Source organism: Bubalus bubalis, chromosome 14, assembly GCF_019923935.1.
Source record: "Bubalus bubalis isolate 160015118507 breed Murrah chromosome 14, NDDB_SH_1, whole genome shotgun sequence".
NCBI classification, from domain to species: Eukaryota; Metazoa; Chordata; class Mammalia; order Artiodactyla; family Bovidae; genus Bubalus; species Bubalus bubalis.
Genome location: NC_059170.1, coordinates 11,899,141 through 11,919,659, shown reverse-complemented (window position 1 = coordinate 11,919,659; position 20,519 = coordinate 11,899,141). Strand labels below are relative to the sequence as shown.

At 44.5% G+C, this 20,519-nt stretch overlaps 1 protein-coding gene across 12 annotated transcripts in view; it reads right to left on the bottom strand.

The window, feature by feature from the left end:
* Window positions 1-20,519, bottom strand: part of PTPRT (protein tyrosine phosphatase receptor type T) — a 1,155,381-nt gene that overhangs the window by 1,097,771 nt on the left and 37,091 nt on the right. The window lies entirely within an intron of this gene.

Sequence of the window (20,519 nt, the reverse complement as noted above, 5' to 3'; positions counted from 1 at the left end):
CCTAGCCAGGTCATTCAGAAATTAGTTCAGTGAATGGTTGAAAGTGGGAGGGCATAGAGGTTGAAAGCGCAGGTGGCTTCTCCAGCCTTTCAAACAGGCTCTACCCCTCCCCGTGTGAGGAGGGAAGGCGGAGCTCTGAGCCCTCATGCCAGGGCTGCCACTCTTGATTCTGCATGGTGCCCCCCACAGAAGGGCAGGGGAGCTGAAACCCCCCCACTCTCCATGCACTCAGCTGCGAGGGTCTGCATCTTTTTCTAACGTATGCAACCACGTGCTGGCTGAGCCCTGCCTCAGTGCCCTTTTCTGGTCCCATTATCTTTTCACTCTGATGGGGAAAAAGGACTGATCCTTTGCCAACTTCCTCCCTTCCGGTCTTACCAAACGGAACACTGCCTTTAGCTGCTCAGCTGCTTCTCCATCTTCATTCCCCCTTCCCAACTTCAAAGAGTTCTTTTGAGGGGATTTTGGGATATAGAATCAAGAGGACACAGAAGAACAGAAACAGAGAGGCAGAAAACAAAAGCGAACAATCTAGGCCAAAAAAAACTAAGCTGATCTAATTTTAAAAGTAACTTGACAAAAAATAAAACAACTTCCCTTCACCAAACTTTTTTAAAGTGACTTATTAAAAACAAAATAAAAACACCCTCTCTCTTGTCAAAGAGCCATCCCTCAAAGAAACATTTAAACATAGATGATTCAGAGGTGATTTATTTTGACAAGCTTTATTTTTTTAAAACAGCCAGTATAATACTGATAACAATTGAGAAAGACCATAAAAAAGAACTCAAAAAAAAAAATCTAACTTATGAACATAAGCAAAAATCCTAATTAAGCACTTATCAAATGGAAACCAGAAAAACATTTTAAAAAAATAACACACCACGTCCTAATAAGGTTCATCTCAAGAAGAGGACCCATTAAAAATAATCACCATGTTAATACAGTAAAGAGTAAACATTTTATGGTGAATTCAGTAGTTTTAAAAAAAAAAAAAGCACTTAATCAAATTCTTCACTTATGCCTGAGTTGATAAGAAAAAAAAGAAAACTCTTGAAAAATTAAAACAGAACTCTGCACACACACACACACAGATACATACCATTATCACCAACACCATTATCATATCACAAGATAATGAACAGAGTATTCAAGGGGGGTGCCCTATAAGTGTTTCCATTAGGCAATGGTTAAAAAAAAAAAAAAGATGCCCATTTTCACCACCGTTACTTAACACTGTACTCTATGTGCTACTGGATACAATTAGAAAGGAACAAAATAAGAGACTTCCCTGGTGGTCCAGTGGTTAAGAATCTGCCTGCTAAGGCAGGGGATACAGGTTTGATTCCTGATCAGGGAACTAAGATCCCACATGTGGCAGGGCAACTAAGCCTGCTCACCACAACCGGAGAGCCCATGCATTGCAACCAAGACCTCACACCACAAGACCCGGAACAGCCAAGAAATTTTACAAAGAACAAAAGAAGTAGTATATACTGGAAAGGAGACAGTAAAATCATCTTTGTAGATGACTGTATTAATATACTTGAAAAACCCAAAGTAATAGAAAAAACTAGCTTTCAGTGAGAGAGCTGGATACTATTCTTAGTATTCTACCCTAATAACTATATAGAATAAATGAGAAAAGATACTTCCCAAAAGAATAAGGATAAACAAAACATCTAGGAATGGATTTTACACAAACATACAAAACTCTGGACAGTTTTACTGGAGGACAAAAAGGAACTACTGAGTCCACCAAATATGTTGTTCTTGGAAAGTTTGTGATATCCAATTTTGTGATAATTGAAGAGGTGATTCCAATCAAAAATTCAAATTTATGAACCTTGACAGCGTGATCCCCAAGTTCATCTGGAAGAATAAAGTCAGCAAGAATAGTCAGAAAAAAAATCTGAAATTGTGGTAACTGTGAAGATTTGGGATGACTTGGACTACCAGATGGTAACACACATTGGAATGCTATATGGCAGGAGAAGACAGAGATATGTAACAAAATATCCAGATGTAGACTCATGTTTACATGGGAATTTATTATAAGATAAAAGAGGCTTTATTTCAAATGAGTAAGGAAGATAGGCAGGATTCAGTAAATGATGTTAGGACAACTAGCTGGTCACTGAAAACATGAATCAAAAGTGTGCATGTGTATGTGTCTGCACGCACATATTAATTAAGACTAGAGGAAAGGCGGGCCTTCCCTGGTGGTTCAGTGGTAAAGGATCCGCCTGCCAATGCAGGAAATGCGGGTTCAATCCCTGGGTCAGGAAGGTCCCCTGGAGAAGGAAATGGCAACCCACTCCAGTATTCTCGCCTGGAAAATCCCATGGACAGAGGAGCCTGGCAGGCTACAGTCCATGGGATCACAAAAGGTCGGAGACAACTTAGCAGTGAAACAACAACAATGAGGAGAAGTAACATATTTTATCATCTTAGATTGTATAATGAAGTTCCTAACATGAAACCAAATCCGGAAACTGTGTATAAAACAAATGACTATTTTGATTACATACAAAATAAACTGGGCAGAAAAGGACAGCATAAATACAGCTTAAGCATGACTGTCTGCTGTGGAAAGCAGGGAGTGAGCACCAAGTAGGAGGAGGTCCGGGGGAGTGGGATTCTGGAAATGCTCTGTATCTTGGCTCGGATGCTGGCTGCATGGGTGTATGCATGTGTAAAATTCACTGAGTTGTACAGTTAAGATTTGTGCATGTTATCATGTGTAAGTTATGCCTCAATAAAAAGGAAATAGAAATATAGGGAATAAATCAAGCATTTATCCTGTCTTTCCTGCAAATACTGTCCTTCAGGATAAGCAAAGACAATGAGGGAAAATTCTTCCTCATCCAAAAGTTACAGTTAAATGCTAAACAAAGGAATCTGAAACACCATTTTGCAATCTTCAGTGAAATAAACCATTCTAGAAAATGTCCATCAATGTCTGTTAAAACCATTAGCACACACAGAGTTCATCAAATGGTGGAAATAAAAACAAAAAATTAGCACAGCGATTCTTAGACTCTAGCACGCATCGGCATCACTTAGGGTAATGAGAAATTTTATGTGTCAACTTGATTGGCCACAGGGTGCCCAGATATTTGATTAAACATCTTCATGAGGGTTTTTTGGATGAAAGTAACATTTAGCGAAGTAGACGGAGGAAAGCAGATTGCCTCTATGATGTGGGTGGGCCTCATCACATCAGTCGAAGGTTTGAAAAGAACAAAATGGCTGACCTCCCCGCCGTGCCCCTCCCTGCAAGCAAGAGGAAGCCTGTAGTGCTGGGCCTTCCTGGTTCTAAAGCAGCCTGCCTCTGGGCTCCATCGGCAGCACTGACTCGGGCACTGTAACTGTGCCATCAGCTCTCTCTGGGTCTCGAGGCCACCAATCTGTTCTGCAGATTCTAGACTTGCCACCCTCCCTAACTGAGTGAACCAATCCCTTATTATACATCATTCCCTCTTCCTCTCTCTCATTCTCAGTCCTTCTCCCTCCCTCCCTTCCTCTCTCTCTCTGTTTATATGTTGGAGAACTCCAATACAACTCAAGAGCTCGATAAAACACAAATTGTTGGGTCCTACCCCCAGAGTTTCTGATTCAGTAGATCAGGGTAGGATGCAAGAATGAGAATTTTCACAAGTTCCTAGGTGATGATGGTGCTAATTAAGGGACCACACTGTGAACACCAGTGCATTAGACAAAAGGTTGATGGGGACGTTTTAAATGGATACATCCAGCTCACACACCTGAACTTACTAATTAATCTGAACTTCAATTTACAAAGAAATGGGGGATTAGAGAGACAGTGATACGCTATACCATAAAGATGCGGTCAGCCACATCCAGTGTATAGGAAAGTCTACAGAAAAATGACCCAGAGTCTTTAACAAATAACAACCATGAAGAAAAGCAACGGGGGAATTATCAGAGATTAAAAGAAATTAAAAGACCTTTGGGGAAAGTGATTCAAACTAGCTACACCTATTTTTTTAACTGAAAGAAAACTTGGTGACATATAAGAACTGTTCTTAGTTTTGTTGCACGTGCTAACAGAATTATGCTTGCATTTTTGAAATCTTGATCTGTTAGACCAGATCTTCTTGGTCTCGACACTGCTGACATTTGGGGCCAGAGCATGCTTTGTTCTGGAGGGCAGTCCTTGCATTGCAGGTTGTTCAGCTGCAACCCTCGCTTCCACCTGCTAGACGCCAATAGCAACCTTCACCATCCCCAGCAGCAACAACCCAAACTGCCTCCAGGAACTGCCTTTTGTCCCCTGGAGGGAAGAACTGCCCCAGTTGAGAATTTCTGGCTTAACACATCTTCTGAAGGATTTACAAGTGAAGTGACATGCCTGTATTCTGTTTTTAATCAGAAAAAACCTATGGGGAGTGGCGTGAGGTGTCACGAGAATGGCAGAATGTGACCACTGCTGCAGCTGAGTAGTAAGGGTATTACTCTAGTCCCTAAACTTTAATGTACCTTTGACCACTTCTGATGCAAGATGTCTGCAAGAACACACGCACATACTTAAAGTACTGCTACAGACACACGTTTCTGACAAATATTCATGATATCAAGTGGGAAAAAAAGCACATCACCAGGCAATATGTGCACTGTGACCCCCTTTTCATAAAAAAGGAGAGTCAGAGAGAGTATGGATCAGAATATTCACATTAATGGTCTCCAGGAGGTGGAATTGTAGGTAATGATTCTCTTCCTCCAATTTGTAGTTTTCAAAGCTCTCCCCATGAGCATATACATATGATTCCATGTAAGCAAACAAATAAAACGAAGACTAATAAATAAGAAAGGGACTGCTACAGAGAGATACAATGCACGCAAGGAAAAAAATAAAGACTTCAAAGAAAACATGAAATATCAAAAAGTACAACTATCAGGGAGCCGCTGCACACAGGGGCAGAGCTATCTCATACCCCCTAAGGAAATGTTGCATTAAAGCAAGCTCACGGTCGCACCTGTGTGTGTACGTCTGCGTGTGTGTGTTTCCTGATACAGACCTTGGGCATCTCAATTTCATTTGATCTCCTCTGTTTCAGAAGGCAGAGTCACGTGGAATAAATTTTTAGAAAGCCTTCTCTCTAAACACAGAATGGTACTTTCCCTGACAGGCAAATGTTTAAAGTTTTTAAAATACTCACGTTGATGCTTAAATCCATAGCCCAGTGGAAGAAAACTCAGCTATTAAGTGAGACTCACGCCCCAAAGGTTCTGAGTAGCAGAGGTTTAGCTCTTCTGCTTTTCATCACCAAATATAAATTATTTGCTGCTTAATCACCTGTTATTGTGGCTCACCTGAGCGGCTGCAGCCTGACTTTGGCACAAGTAATTAACAGTAAGCCAGAGCTCTCGATGCTATGATTCCCTCTGCAGTACCTGGCCTAACTTTCAGATGCCTGTCTTTACCCTCCCACTTTACCCTTTTACCCTGCTGTACAATCATATCCCTCTTCATGGTCATTCTATTCCACTAGAAAGCAGAGTGCATAAAGACAAAGACTTTGCCTTCTTCACTGCTGGTGCCTGGAAGAGGAATTGCCGCATTGTAGGTAACACAATAAACAATTCCTGGAAAAAATAATTCCATTGCATTCCCCTCCCTTTTCCTGATTTCTGGCCTTTTCAGGGAGCATCAGTAATTTCTAAGACCACCAAATGGACTGAATTATCAGCAATCTGACTCCATTAATGTGCCGTGCTATATGTGTTTAAGTCGCTTCAGTCACATTCAACTCTGCGAACCCATGGACTGTACTTACCAGGCTCCTCTGACCCCATGGACTGTAGCCCACCAGGCTCCTCTGTCCATGGGATTTTCCAGACAAGAATACTGGAGTGGGTTGTCATTAACATGCTGCTGCTGCTACTGTTGCTGCTAAGTCACTTCAGTCGTGTCTGACTCTGTGTGACCCCATAGGCAGCAGCCCACCAGGCTCCCCCATCCCTGGGATTCTCCAGGCAAGAACCAGAGTGGCTTGCCATTTCCTTCTCCAATGCATGAAAGTGAAAAGTGAAAGTGAAGTCGCTCAGTCGTGTCCAACTCTTAGCGACCCCATGGACTGCAGCCCATCAGGCTCTTCCATCCATGGGATTTTCCAGGCAAGAGTACCGGAGTGGGTTGCCATTGCCTTCTCCACATTAACATGCTGCTGCTGCTAAGTCACTTCAGTCGTGTCTGACTCTGTGTGACCCCAGAGACGGCAGCCCACCAGGCTCCCCTGTCCCTGGGATTCTCCAGGCAAGAACACTGGAGTGGGTTGCCATTTCCTTCTCCACATTAACATGCTGCTTACCCCCAATTCCAGTGGCTTAATGGAAATGTTAAGACGGGTGCACTCCTCTGGACTACAGACACACACGCATACACGCACGTGCGCACATACAACACTCTGCCACACCCCCAGACACCTTCCCACCCTCAGCCCTGGTAACATTTTCCATTCAGTGCTGTGCCTCCGCCCAGTCTGTGCTCAATCTCATTGTCTTCCTACTAAAACGAATTAATTTCCAGAGTTAAAATTCATGAGGCAGCGTATGTAACATCGTCACCTAGAGCTGCTTCTGAATTCCCCCTAGCTGCAGACTTCTTTATTCCTCCCACAAAGGTTCCTGAACTTATTTGAAGACATGGCCCCCTGGCTTTCCCCAGGTGCTCAGCAGCCATACAATGGATTTTTCTGTTACTCATGAAGACTCTCTGCTCAATTTACTCCAGTGTTTGGCACAGAAATGTCATCAGATTCTGGAATCAAGGTCAACTCTCAGCTAAACAATTCCCTTCCCTGTCTTCTGGCCTTCTACCAGTACCCACTCAGGGTTCCCATGAGTGGGAACCCCAAATCCTCTCCTAACCACCCCTTTAGGGGTCTAGTCCAACTTCCTCCCAAGAAGAGGAAGCCCGAGGCTCTGAAGAAGCAGGTCAGGGGTAACCTGGTAACTGAAGGGCAGTGTAGGGACTGTGCCCAAGGCCTCTGAACCCCAAAAGCCCAGTTTGCTTTCTCTAGAGCAGGGATCAGCAAACTAACCCCTATGGGCTACATTTGGCCCCCTGTTCATTGTTGTCAATATGTTTTTTTGGAGCACACACACTGCCATTCATTTCCATATTGTCTATAAGTCATTTCCACTACAATATCAGAACTGACTAGGTGTGACAAGAACTGCAAGACGGAAATATTTACTATCTCACTATTTACAGAAAAAGTTGACTGACCCCTGCTACAGGGTTCAAAAGAACAGGAAGGTGGGAAGAAAAGGCCAATGCAAATACCCCATGAAAGGTGAGCTGGTCACTTTCGCTAGTTTCCTCAAAGGTGGCCAGCTCTAAAAGGGGGGACCCTCTTGAAGCAGAACCAGTCATCTCTCTGACCCCTCTTCACCCAGACTACCCTTGGCATCCTGACAGATGCCTTTGCAGAGATTCAGCCCCACACTGTCAAGCACCTCTGGCTGTCCCCTCCAACACACACACACACACACCCACACACAGTTCCAAGTGTGCTGTGGCCTCCATACATAGGTCTGGAAGAGTAACCATGAGCTGCCACAAAGGAGGGCCTGAACTCTACAGCACAGGAAAGACCAAGAGGCATGAGACATGTCCACAGGGAGGACACCTTTTTTTCCAGTTCATTAAAAATAAAAAAGAACCCCAGCCTGGTTTCTGGGGGTCAGGCTGCATGGATTCAAGTCCTGCCTACGACTCTCACCCAAAGGGTGACCTGGAGTGATTTACTTTCTCTGAGCCCAGGGCTTCTCATCAATAAAATAACAGTGCCTATAGCTGTGAGGACTCAAATGACAGGTATGGAATTCCAGCTCAGTGCCAGCCACAGGGCAAGTGTTGAGGCGGGTGCTGGTGAGAAGCTCTGGGAGGACGGCCTTGGACATGTGGACGTGACTCGGGTGCGCCAAGGTTCCAGTGTCCAGAACAGCCTCAGAAGCTCTGGGTCTGAAGCAGGCTCCTTCCATTCCAAGGGCAACACTCAGAAATGCAAAGCAAAAAGAGGAGTGAGGCCAGAACGGGCCACACAGGCCACCCTATTTGGCCTGGAAGACAGAGCTGGATGATATGGCAGCTGGGAGCATGGTGGGCACTGGAGCTGAGCCGACCTGAGCTCTTTCTTCCCTCATCCTGAGACACAGAAGCCATGGAGTCTCCCAGAGCCTATTTCCTCATCTATAAACAGACAATAGCCTTTATCCCACGGCCTTCTGTGAGGACCGACGTCCGAACAATAAATCCCTGAGCCTCAGTGCTGAGGTTAGGGAGGGTCCCTCCGCAGATCAGTCACTGCTGCCGTTGTTAACCTCAGTAACAATTCCACCTTCCGGCCAGATCACAAAACCCCCTTGCTCGGGACAGGGGCACCAGCACCTTCTCCTGCTCCCTCGCACACTGGAGGATCAAAGTGGAACCCCTTTCTTTCCTTTCCCATCCCAATCTCATGCCCTGTCCCCAGCCAGAGCCCCACACAGCCTCGCAGCCACACCCTGCCATCGACACTGCTATCACGTGCCAGAGTCATGTCAACGTGCCACCAGACTGCCACGAGGGGACACGGAGCCGCTGCCACGCAAAACGGCAAGACCGGAGGCCAGGCAGCAGATATGGCGACGAGGCTTAGTCCTGGCTCCCTGCTTCCTCCCTGTGTGACCACAGGAGAGCCACTCACCCTCTCTGGACATGAACTCAGGCATTTGTGAAACTCATGATTCAGATCAGTTATTCATCAAGTCCCTTCCACCATGTGTATCACCGTGGAGGTTCTACTCTGAAGCCATGAGAAAAGTCACCCACTGTACTTCACTAATGCCAGTGACAATTTCCACCAAAATAAATCCATTTAATCTAATAGAGATGCAGTGGGACAGTAAGAGGTGTTGCTTTCCAGTAACGCTGCTAAGGAACTCAGCCGGAGTTCCCACCAATTCATCAACATCCTGGCTCCTTTGTATCTCTGACCTTTTTGCTCGTGTCTTCCTCCCCATGCAATTACTATGTTTTTTAATTTGGCCATGCCACACAGCAGGTGGGATCTTAGTTTCCCAACTAGGTATTGAACCCACACCCCCTGAATTGGAAGCATGGAGTCTTGATCACTGGACTGCCAGAAAAGTTCCTCTATGCAATTAGTTTTAAATCTTTATGTTCTCTGTTTTTGCTTACATGGAACCATGGTGTTTCTTTGGCACTCTTCTGCACTCCTCAGCTTCCAAGCCTGTGTGATTTCTCTTGGATTAGAATCATAGGACAGGCGATGTTGCTCAAAAAGGCCCCACTTAGACATCACTGCCTCGCTCAATATCCCACCTGAGCCCACATGGGCATAGACAACCCCACCATGAAGATGCAGCTATGGCTGACAGCAGGCAGTGCCAGGGAGCCTGAGATTGAATCAGACTCAGAGCACGCACATCGTTCATTGCTTATTCCCAGCAGGGAAGAATGTGGTCTTCCTCTCCGAGGTCATGGATGAGGAATTCAAAGACAAAGCATCCAAGGTGGTCCAAGTTCAAAAATGGCCACACCAGACCCAGAACCCAGAAAGACCCCAAAGCTGGCCTTGTCACTCCTCTGCCACAGTGGGCACTTCCCTCACCACCTCCAGGTATTGGAGTGCCATAACTCATCAGAATGAGGGCACAAAAGCCTTCCAGAAGCTTAATAAAGAACAGGAGCAATATTTTAAATACGTTTTATATGACTTTCATGAAAATAATCCAGAAATATAGTGAAAAGTAAACACAAAAGAGCATACAATGAAACCTCCCTCCCACCCCTCCCCTGCCCAGCAACATACTGATCACAGGCCACCTGGTTCCTACGCCAGGCACTGATGACTAGCGCTTTCTGGCATTGCCCTCTGGCAGTAAGCTATGCATGTAAGTCCACGAAGTATTACTAGATACAAATATGTGCACGTGTGTTTTTTGTTACATAATTGCTAAGCCACTAGACAGAGTCCCATACTTTTTTCAATTGATATGTCTTGGATCTTGCTCTGTATTAATACTTGGTAGATCTTGTACTTTCTCTTTAATAGTCCTCCATAGAAAGGACATTTACATTATGTCCAGTCTTTTACAAGTACAAGGAAAGCTGCAGTAAATAACCTACTACATACACGTTCTGCACATCAACACACACACACACACGAGTCAGGTAGAATTCCTCGAAGTGGAGCCCATTTTCAATAGACAAGAGTTAGCAGATCTCTGGGTTATGTGTGCACGTGTGTATGCGTGTGTGATGTGTATAGCGTGCTTGTCTTTTTTTTTATTATTATTAATACAATGGGATGAGATCTTCCGGTTGTAGAATATTGGAGCCAATTTGAACTCATCCGATTTCACTTCATCTGCTTCTCTTTGAGTCTGTTGTTCCTCAATTTCATCCACACTTTCGGTTATTAATGCCTCCATTCAGTGTTTCATAGTCACTAGGTCTTCTTAATCCAGTTTACTTTTTTGAGCCTTAATACCCTTACAGAACCACCATGTGTGAAATTATCTTTTACAATGCTGAATCCAAGCAGTTTGTAGTTTTCAGTCTATTACTCCCAACTGCCAGAGCTATGCTCAGGATATTTCTGGCTAAATTTCTTACTTCTTGGATCATGAATTCTCAGACACGACTAACCCCTGTGTCTGGTGTGGTCACTTATTTGGACTCACTCTGGCCAAAGATTCTCTTCCAACTTGGAAATCCATACTCAAAATCCACATGTGTTCTGCAAAATTTAAGTACAAATGCTGGGGTGATAAACTGGGTGGGTATTTCACAGCCCCTGAAAAGAGTTACTTTTTAAGAAATCTTGTAGCAAATGGGTTTGCAATTTTTTTCTTAAATCCTTTCAGTTAAGAAAAAAAAAATCACTGGCCATTAAGTCAACTCTATCAGTTAGCTTTCCCTGTGTAGCAAACTAGCCCTAAAATTCAGTGGCTTCAAACCACCACCATTTATCTACCCCATGAGTCTGTGGGGCAGGACTTTGATCCAGGCTCAGCTGGGTGGTTCTTCTGCTGATCCAGGTCAGACTCAATCATGGGTCTGTATCAGTGCTGCTCAGCTAAGGGAGCTCTGCTTCTAGGCTAGCTGGGGTGGTGGGGGCAGCTGGCTCACGTGTGTGTCATCATCCAGCAGACTTCCTCACTTAGAGGCGGCAGCAGGGATCCCAGGGGCAGAAGGGAACCTGCTCCAATGCACAGGCACTTCAAACCTCAGCCGATGTCCCATTTACCATCATCTTATTAGTCAAAACAAGTCACACGACCAAGCAGCAGCTTCAAAGAGTGGGAAAACAGACTCCTCCCCTTCATGGGAGGAGCTGGCATCTCACTGCAAGTGCCCAGATGCAGGTCAGCGGGGCGGGGGAACGGACAGACATCGTTACAAATGACCACATGGACTGTTTACAAACTCGTTTTACAAACTCGTTTACAAACTGTTTACAAACTTACAAACTGTGTAAGGCTTTGCAACACAGAGGTGCTTTCAATCGCATTGACTTCATTCCTAGAAGAGTTTCTTGAAACAAAGTCCACATAAAAGCAACCACTGGAGAGACATCCAAGGCCAATAGTCAGGTATCCACAGAAGGGCTCCAAATCATCCTATTAAGAGAAGTTAGCACTCGGCTGTGGTGCACTCTGAAGGGCTCCCCGCAAGCCAAGTGTGGCACAAAGGGCAGAGCACCCGACACAGGGTGCAGGAGCCTCAAGCTTAATCTCAGCTCTCCAAGCAAGCTGTTTCAATCTCCCTGCCATCTCTTCCCTCCTCTGCCAATGGGGATGGCCGGAGAGGTGCAAAGGGAGGACGCAAACAAAAGCACCTGTGCCCACGCCACAGGCTCCTGAAGGGCCCAGTGTTGTGTGGAGGAGACCTTGAAACAGCAAATCAGGCCTAAAGTACTAGAAGGGTTTGATCAGCCAAATAAAAATGATAGATGTGCGCAGGAGGCTGGAAGGAAGACCAAGGCTCTAAGCCAGCACTGAAGGGAAATGGAACAAGTGTGGCCACAGAGCTGCACCCCAGGCAGGACTTGAAATTCTGAAGATGGCAGAACTGTGTGCTCTCTACACCCTCCATGGAAACAGACAGGTCTTGGCCCCCACTCTCTCACCAAATGAGAACGAGTCCCCAGGCGTGTCCTTGCTAGAAAAACAGCCCTACCTGATGAAAGCAAAGCATGGGAATTCGTGTGGCTCCATTAAAGACCTGAAGGAATCACACTGCTGCTTGTGCTTTACAAAAGAACATAAACCCCATCACAGCCATTTTTTGTATTTCCGGGTAAAGAACAAGAGTGATAGCTACGATTTGTTGCAGATCAACCACATGGCAGATAGTGTCAGTCAACCACCTACATTAAATAATCAGGACCCAGGCCACAAGCATCCATTCAGTAGTTTTCACTGAGCACCTATATGCACTGGATTCTACCTGAGGGGCTGGAGACACAGGGATGGTAAACGTCAGGTGCCTGCCCAATTAAAGCGGGTAATGCTACCGCTGCTGCCTTCACACACCAGCAAGAGACTGCACAGAGCCTTTATGAATGCGAACACTTTCTTTGGCGATAGACACGTTCTCCCAAAGACTTCCATGAATACCCCTGGATACAGACACCATGATCTCCACTTTACAATAAGTAAACTGAGGCACTGAGAATTTGTCCAGAAGCCCATAGCCAGCATGTGGCAGAGCCAGATTCAAACCAGGGAGCATCACACTTTTGGGAGATCCTGCCTTAGCAAGAACTCCTCTTCTCCCAATAAGAAGGGGGTCCTATGGACCACTGAAGGGTTCCCAGTAGGATCAGAAGCCTCCCCACCCCATCACTGTGAGTTATTTTCCACATTTCTCTTCCTGTGACTCTTAGACAAAGACAAGTGACACCCATTTCTGCTCCCCTCTCCTCCTAGTGACTTTCCAAAGTCTTCAGCAAATTGATCTCAAATAAATTCAACCCCTCACTGGCTCTAAATCTCAGCTCTGGCTCTTGGTCTGCCTACAGGGCTCACAGGGTTGCTAACTCGGCACTTGAATAAAACTTAACACTTACACATCCGTGCATTCACTCACTCATTCCACAAAAACTCGCCATTGGCCCACCAAGTGCCAGCCCAGAGTGACAACACCAAGGAGATGCTCAAGAGCTTTTATGAAGCAGGGTGACAGGATTACAGCTATCCAGAAAGGCCACTGGGGGAGACAGGGGTAGAGTCCAAGAGGTGCCAGCCTGGACAAAGGGGCAATGACAGGGATGGGGGAGAGTGGGCAGGGCCTCTTCTGGCTCAGGTCCAAATCTCAGATGAGGGGTCTCAGGTGGAAGCACAGGTTTGGGGGGCCCTGTCGTGTAAAGGTACTGGCTATGGGTGGCATCACGAAGGCTGACCGCTCTCAGCTGAGAGGCGAAATCTAGCCTGAACTCCTTGGGAATTTTAGTGCAGGCTCCTGTCCCTAGAGATTCTTGTCTGCCTCCCAAGGCAGGAACCAGGCACTTGAGTTTGCAGAGATTCCCCCATGCAATTTCCCCATCTCAGCTCACCACAGACCAGTGGAACATGCAAAGCAAACAGGGAAGCGAGAACCTGGGACAGGACCCCACACACACACTGCAACTGAGACAGCAAGCCCACAGAGGAGGCTGGAAAGGAAAGAACTCCCAGAGTCCCCCCACCCAGGACAAAGAAGCCAGAGGAGGAGGAGCAATAGGCAAGTAGCATCAAGTGTTGTGGGGTGTGACTGGGAGAAGACCTGGGGTGAAGGGAGAGACATGGCTTTGTGCTCATTTCTTTACTTCAGTTCAGTCGCTCAGTCGGGTCTGACTCATTGCCACCCCACGGACTGCAGCATGCCAGGCTTCCCTGTCCACCACCAACTCCAGGAGCTTGCTCAAACTCATGTCCGTGGAGTCAGTGATGTCATCCAACCATCTCATCCTCTGTAGGCCCCTTTTCCTCCTGCCTTCAATCTCTCCAGGCATCAGGGTGTTTTCCAGTGAGTCAGCCCTTCACATCAGGTGGCCAAAGTACTGGAGTTTCAGCTTCAGCATCAATCCTTCCAATGAATATACAGGACTGATTTCCTTTATGATTGACTGGTTGGATCTCCTTGCAATCCAAGGGACTCTCAAGAGTCTTCTGCAACACCACAGTTCAAAAGCATCAATTCTTCAGTGCTCAGCTTACTTTATAGTTCAACTCTCACATCCATATATGACTACTGGAAAAACCATAGCTTTGACTAGACGGACCTTTGTTGGAAAAGTAATGTCTCTGCTTTTTAATATGCTGTCTAGGTTGGTTACAGCCTTCCTTCCAAGGAGCAAGTGTCTTTTAATTTCATGGCTGCAGCCACCATCTGCAGCAATTTTCGAGCCCAAGAAAATAAAGTCTGTCACTGTTTCCCTATCTATTTCTCATGAAGTGATGCGACCAGATGCCATGATCTTAGTTTTCTGAATGTTGAGTTTTAAGCCAACTTTTTCAGTCTCCTCTTTCACTTTCATCAAGAGGCTCTTTAGTTCCTCTCTGCTTTTTGCGATGAGGGTGGTGTCATCTGCATATCTGAGGTTATTGCTATTTCTCCCGGCAATCTTGATTCCAGCTTGGGCTTCATCCAGCGCAGCATTTCGCATGATGTACTCTGCATAAAACTTAAATAAGCAGGGTGACAATATATAGCCTTGACGTACTCCTTTCCCAATTTGGAACCAGTCTGTTGTTCCATGTCTGGTTCTAACTGTTGCTTCTTGACCTGCATACAGATTTCTCAGAAGGCAGGTAAGGTGGTCTCGTATTCCCATTTCTTGAAGAATTTTCCACAGTTTGTTGTGATCTACACAGTAAAAGGCATTAGTATAGTCAATAAGGCAGAAATAGATTTTTTCTGGAATTCTCTTGCCTTTTCTATGAGCCAAAAGATGTTAGCAATTTGATCTCTGGTTCCTCTGCCTTTTCTAAACCCAGCTTGAATATCTGAAAGTTCATGGTTCATGTACTGTTGAAGCCTGGAGAATTTTGAGCACTACTTTGCTAGCGTGTGAGATGAGTGCAATGTCTTCCCTTGCTAAGATGAATTAGCTGAGCATATATACATACTGGTGGGAAGATGTCTCAGGAGTCTCCAAGACCACCCCTGGGTTTGACGGTTCAAAGCTGAAGCATTCAGCAGACAGCCATATTCATGGCTATGATATATTATAGCAAAAGGAGACCAAGAAAATCAGCAAAGGAAAATGGTGCATGAGGCGAAGTCTGGAAGAAGCCAAGCACAAACTTCCAGGGTCCTCTTCCAGTGGAGCCACTAAGGACACAATTCTCTCAGCAACAAGAACTCACGTACAGTGCTGCCCATGAGAAAGATTCATTACAGAGTCAGTGCCCAGTGTTTTTACCAGAGGCTGGGCATGCAGGCACCCTCTGCCTAGCACATTCCAAAATTCCAGACTCCCAGAAAGAAAGCAGGCCTCAGTATAAACCACATTGTTTGTTCAAACACTTGGTCACAGTCTTTTCAGTTAGGGAGTGGTGGGTCCACTCTTGAAATCCAAGTTCCCAGGAAGGGGAAGTCTTACCAAGCAGGTTTCTTATCAAGACAGAAGGAAGGTAAACCCATTTTCAGGATTAAAGGAGGAACATGAATAGTTTCGGCTTCCATTTTTCTCTGGTTCTGCCCTGGTTTGTAGGTTAATTTCTGGCACTAGGATCTACAACCAGATAGCAAAGAATCATGCAGAAGAGCCTTCCCTGACTCAAGGAAGCCAGTGAGAATTACTCTCTTCACAATCGTCCATTTTACAATATGTCTAATTATAACTGAATAAATTACTTCTGCCATTCTGCAGAAATACTTAAAATAAATAGCTCTCTTTCCTTGAATTAAAATCATAGTCTTTTGTTCACTGTTTTCTGTTCCATAAAGCAACAGAGTCTGTTGATTAAAGATCATTTATAGGACTTCATTTTCAATCTATTTTATGATATTGCTTTAAAATACCCCCCAAATATTCAGCTGCAAAGAAGGATAAGAACTATTGGAAATTGGCTCTTTGAGACTTTTTGATGAGAAATGAAGTTGTGGATGTAACTCTCCACGAATGAACATATATTAGAAAAGTCTATTTTAATAACTGCTTGGTTTTTCTCCCTGGATTTTTTTCTCTACCAAACTTCCTATATTTTTCTTGAGATTACAACATAATCCCCACTGACACACTAAATATTACCTCTCTGTATTGAATGGATGACACTGAGACAATAAATCACTTTGAGCTAACACAATATGCCAACCAGCCCCAGCTAAGCCAAATATTTGACGAAAGACATACAAACTGAAATTTAGCAAGGCAGGAACGCTCGGGGAATTATGCCCTGAATATCAACCATCTCTAGACCCTCTGCAATGAAAAATATATAGAGAGATGTACAAGGAGGCCGTATTTGAATGCATGACATGACGCTGTGTTCAGAGTAGCCACAACTGGGTGGCCGATCCTAGGAGAGACATCCTGGAAAGAGGCTGGTTAGGCAACCCTCCAAATATGGTGGATATCATGATAAAATAAATGACTGGTCCTCAGTTGTGGGTTAAAACAAAACAAAACTGAAACATGAATCATTGCTTTTCTGCACTGGTGCAGAAATAAGCATAATATGGATGGAAAAGACTGCCTGGGGTGGATTTACATGATGCTAACAAAGCTGACACCTCCGGATCCTTCTGTGCACATGTCCCTTTCAAGGCCCTGAATCTCACTTTGTATTTAAAATGTTGTGTTCTGTTTCTTAAAGAGTCCCCTCTATCATGTACACATCTACAAAACCTCCTGGACGTGCCCCTGGTGACCCTGCTCACAAGTGCTTCTAAACAGGACTTTGCAGATGGCCCCAGTTGTCACGAGGCATCAGCTACATTCACAGGTCATGTGAATCCCCTAACAGGAAGGTGGAGCACCCATGGCCAGCACCCTAGAGGCTCCCATAGCAGTCCAGCAGAACCTCCCTGACTCCAACCTCACTCCCCCTCACCTTCCACTGAAACATCAATGATAATCGTCCCAGTTCTCCTTTAGCTAAACACACTTTGCCTCAGGTTGTCCCTCTGGATATTTCTCCTTCAGGATATTCACTAAAGGGGCACCACCTCTGAGATGCAACTGACTACATCCTCCTCTGTGCCCATCAGCTAGTAACCACCCAGGGTCTGAATTCTGCCTCCTCCACTTACCAGAAACTGCCCCCATGCCTCAGTTTCCTCAACAATGAAATGCAAGACTACAGTACACCTCTCCTAAAATGGTCACAAGGATAATCTTTGTGCACAACAGAAACTCAACAAAGGCCAGCACATCCATCACCCTTGCCTGGCATGCATTCTCACCAGCTCTCCCCATCCCTGGGACAAAAGGTAACCATGGCAATATTGCCTATATATTCTTCCTAAATCATCATCTTCATCATCATCATATCATCTTACACATCCCACAGTCAGAAATCCCTCAACAACTCAATCTCCCTCCCCACAAGGCCAGGGACTTATTAATGGCAGAGATGTGAGACTGAACACAGAGCCTGACACTCCGTAAATGTTTGCTGAACACGAAGGAATTAAGCAATATTTATATCCTGACCAACACAGGTGAGATTCAATAATGCATCCCACAGTCTCTGGCTTGCTGACATTTTAAGTCTGCATGGGAGAATCTGATGAAAAGTGAAAGGAGACTGGAAGAGCAAGGCCACTCTGCATTCTGTTTCTCTGCATATTCCCAAGAGTCATCCTTCTCCATCTCACACCTCCAGAGCCCAAAACTGCTAGGTGTCTACAAAATACTACTCCAAGAACAGTGCCATCCCTCCATCCCTGTTTGTGGACAGACCTCCAAGAAGCCCGCAGATTAAAGGTGAACCTGGTGAAAGGCAAAGCCAGCAGTAGATGTTAGGACTTAGCAACCCATCCCATGGAATTAGACATCACAGATAACTCTATAATCCAACACAAGAGATTAAATCCCCAGAAGATCGCCTCTAGCAAAGCAAAGGCTCTATGGGCAGGAGCTGCAGAGAAGGCGTAATAAAAGCTCATGAGTGTGCTAACTGGAAAAGACACGTGGACCCCAATGTTCACAGCATCACTATTCACAATAGCTGAGAAATGGAAGCAACCTGAATGCCTGTCAACAGAAAAATGGATAAAGAAGACGTGATTTGTATGTATATGTGTATACACATACATACACAATGGAATACTGCTCAGTCATGAAAAAGAATGAAATAATGCCATTTGCAGCAATATGGATGGAAATAGAGATTATCACACTAAGTAAGTCAGAGAAAGATAAGTAGCATGTGATATCACTTATGTGTGATCTACAAATGAGCTTATCTACAAAACAGACGGACTCACAGACATACAAAAAAACTTATGGTTACCAAAGCGGGGAGAGATAAATTAGGAGTATGGGATTAACAGATACACACTACTATATATAAAATAGATAACAACAAGGATTTACTGTATAGTACAGGGAAGTATATTCAATATCTTATAACAAACTATAATGGAAAAGCATTGAAAAAAACATATCTATATATGTGTATAACTGAATCACTTTGCTGTACACCTAAAACTAACACAATAGTGTAAGTCAATAATACTTTAATTCAAAAAAAAAGTTCATGACCTAAACACGGATTACTGATTACGTCTGCACATGTCTAGGCTGGGAGGTATGATCTCCCTTCATGCTTAAACCTCATCTCCTGTCACACCCTCACACCTGACCTTTACTCTCAACGCCACAGAAATGACAGCTCTTAGAATGTGCCTCAACCATTCACATCCCACCGGGGGACCCACATCCCCCGGTGCATCCAACACCCTTGCCTGGCATGCATTCTCATCAACCCTTCACCTCATCCCTGGGGAAAGAGGTACCCATCGCAGTCCTATCTAGCCCTTCCAAACTCTTCACCAGCCTGGGAGGCTTCTGGACTCCTCTTCCTCAGAGTCTCCTAGTTCTTCTCCTGTGGTTCTTAGCACTTTCCATACCACATTATACTTATTTATGTGTCTTTCCCTCACCAGACCAGACTACATCTACATAGAATAGGAACTGGGTATTTCCTCTCTGTAACCCCTGAGCCCAGCAAGGCAGCTGATGCACACAGCAGGAGCTCTATAATTGTCTGAAGGAATGATTCAATGAATAACTCCCCAGAAATCTGAGAATTACATCTCACATAAGCCCTGAATTTCTTTCTTAAAAGAAAGTGCATTTCCAAACAATGCATCATTATGCCTAAACCAGCCTAGCTACCTTTTTTTTTTTTTTTTTTTTGCAGAAGGAATAAAGAATATGTGGGTTGGCTTCTTCAGGAAGAAATTACCCATAGCAGAACCACTCTGGAGGCGCAGGTGCAGCGGTGGTATAGTTTTAGCATGCCTCAGAAATGAACCGTCTGCTACCTTTTTCATCGACAAAAAAAAAAGGCAGCAGAAGTGAAGAAGTAAGATGGGTTTCACTCTCACCTCCAAGACTGCAAAACATCAGTATCTCCTGCTTGAGAAATCGTTAAAGTGCCTGAGGTAGGTCAGGGATGCTTTTTTTTTCAATGTCTGTGTGATATTTGTACTTCTGCAAGACAAATTAATGCTGCAGAGTAACTGGAGAAAAGGAAAAAAAGTGTTGATTCATGTTCACTTGGAACACAGTTTGCTTTGCTTGTTTTCTCATGTAATTACATATATTACCAATGTAATTACAAATAAAACATGTATTTGGTTTGTGCAATTATAGAACAGTATATAATTTTTAAATGTGGTACTTTTCTTTCTCCAAGATTCCTTTGTGAACAAATCGATTTATCACCTCTAAAATATATGCTTCTGTGCATTACATTTTAATAAAGTAAAAATAGGTAAACATTTGCCTTTTGCATTTTCTCAAAATTAACTTTGTCTCCACTAGGCTAATTCTACCCACTGAAGCAAAGCCAGCTTCATATTATCATTATTAAGGAAGGTAAAAGAACCTACTATGTGCAAGCCATGCTCCAGGGAGGCCTTTGTAACAGATAGAGGGAAATAACACCTCTATGAACTGGAAGCCACACAGTCCTCACTGGAGTGGAAGAGATGGACAAGGAAGCTAGGCTCTGTCCCTTACCAGCTGTGCATCTTTGAGCAAGAGGTCAAACCTCACAGAGCTTCCATAAAGTGGAGGTCATACCACCTCACTCCCTGTACAGCATAAGGATTAAATGAGATACTGTATGTGAAAGGCCCTCATGCAATCTCAACTGGACAGTACACACATCAAGCGGTAGGGGGCTCTTGCTGTAACAGCATAACTCATAACCCTCATTGACGGCTGTTGTATTTTGATTTGCAAGAACACAGTTTATCCCAAGTGCTGCACAGCCTCTGTAACGCTGTGGTCTCTTGGTCTCATATTTTCAGTAGTAAA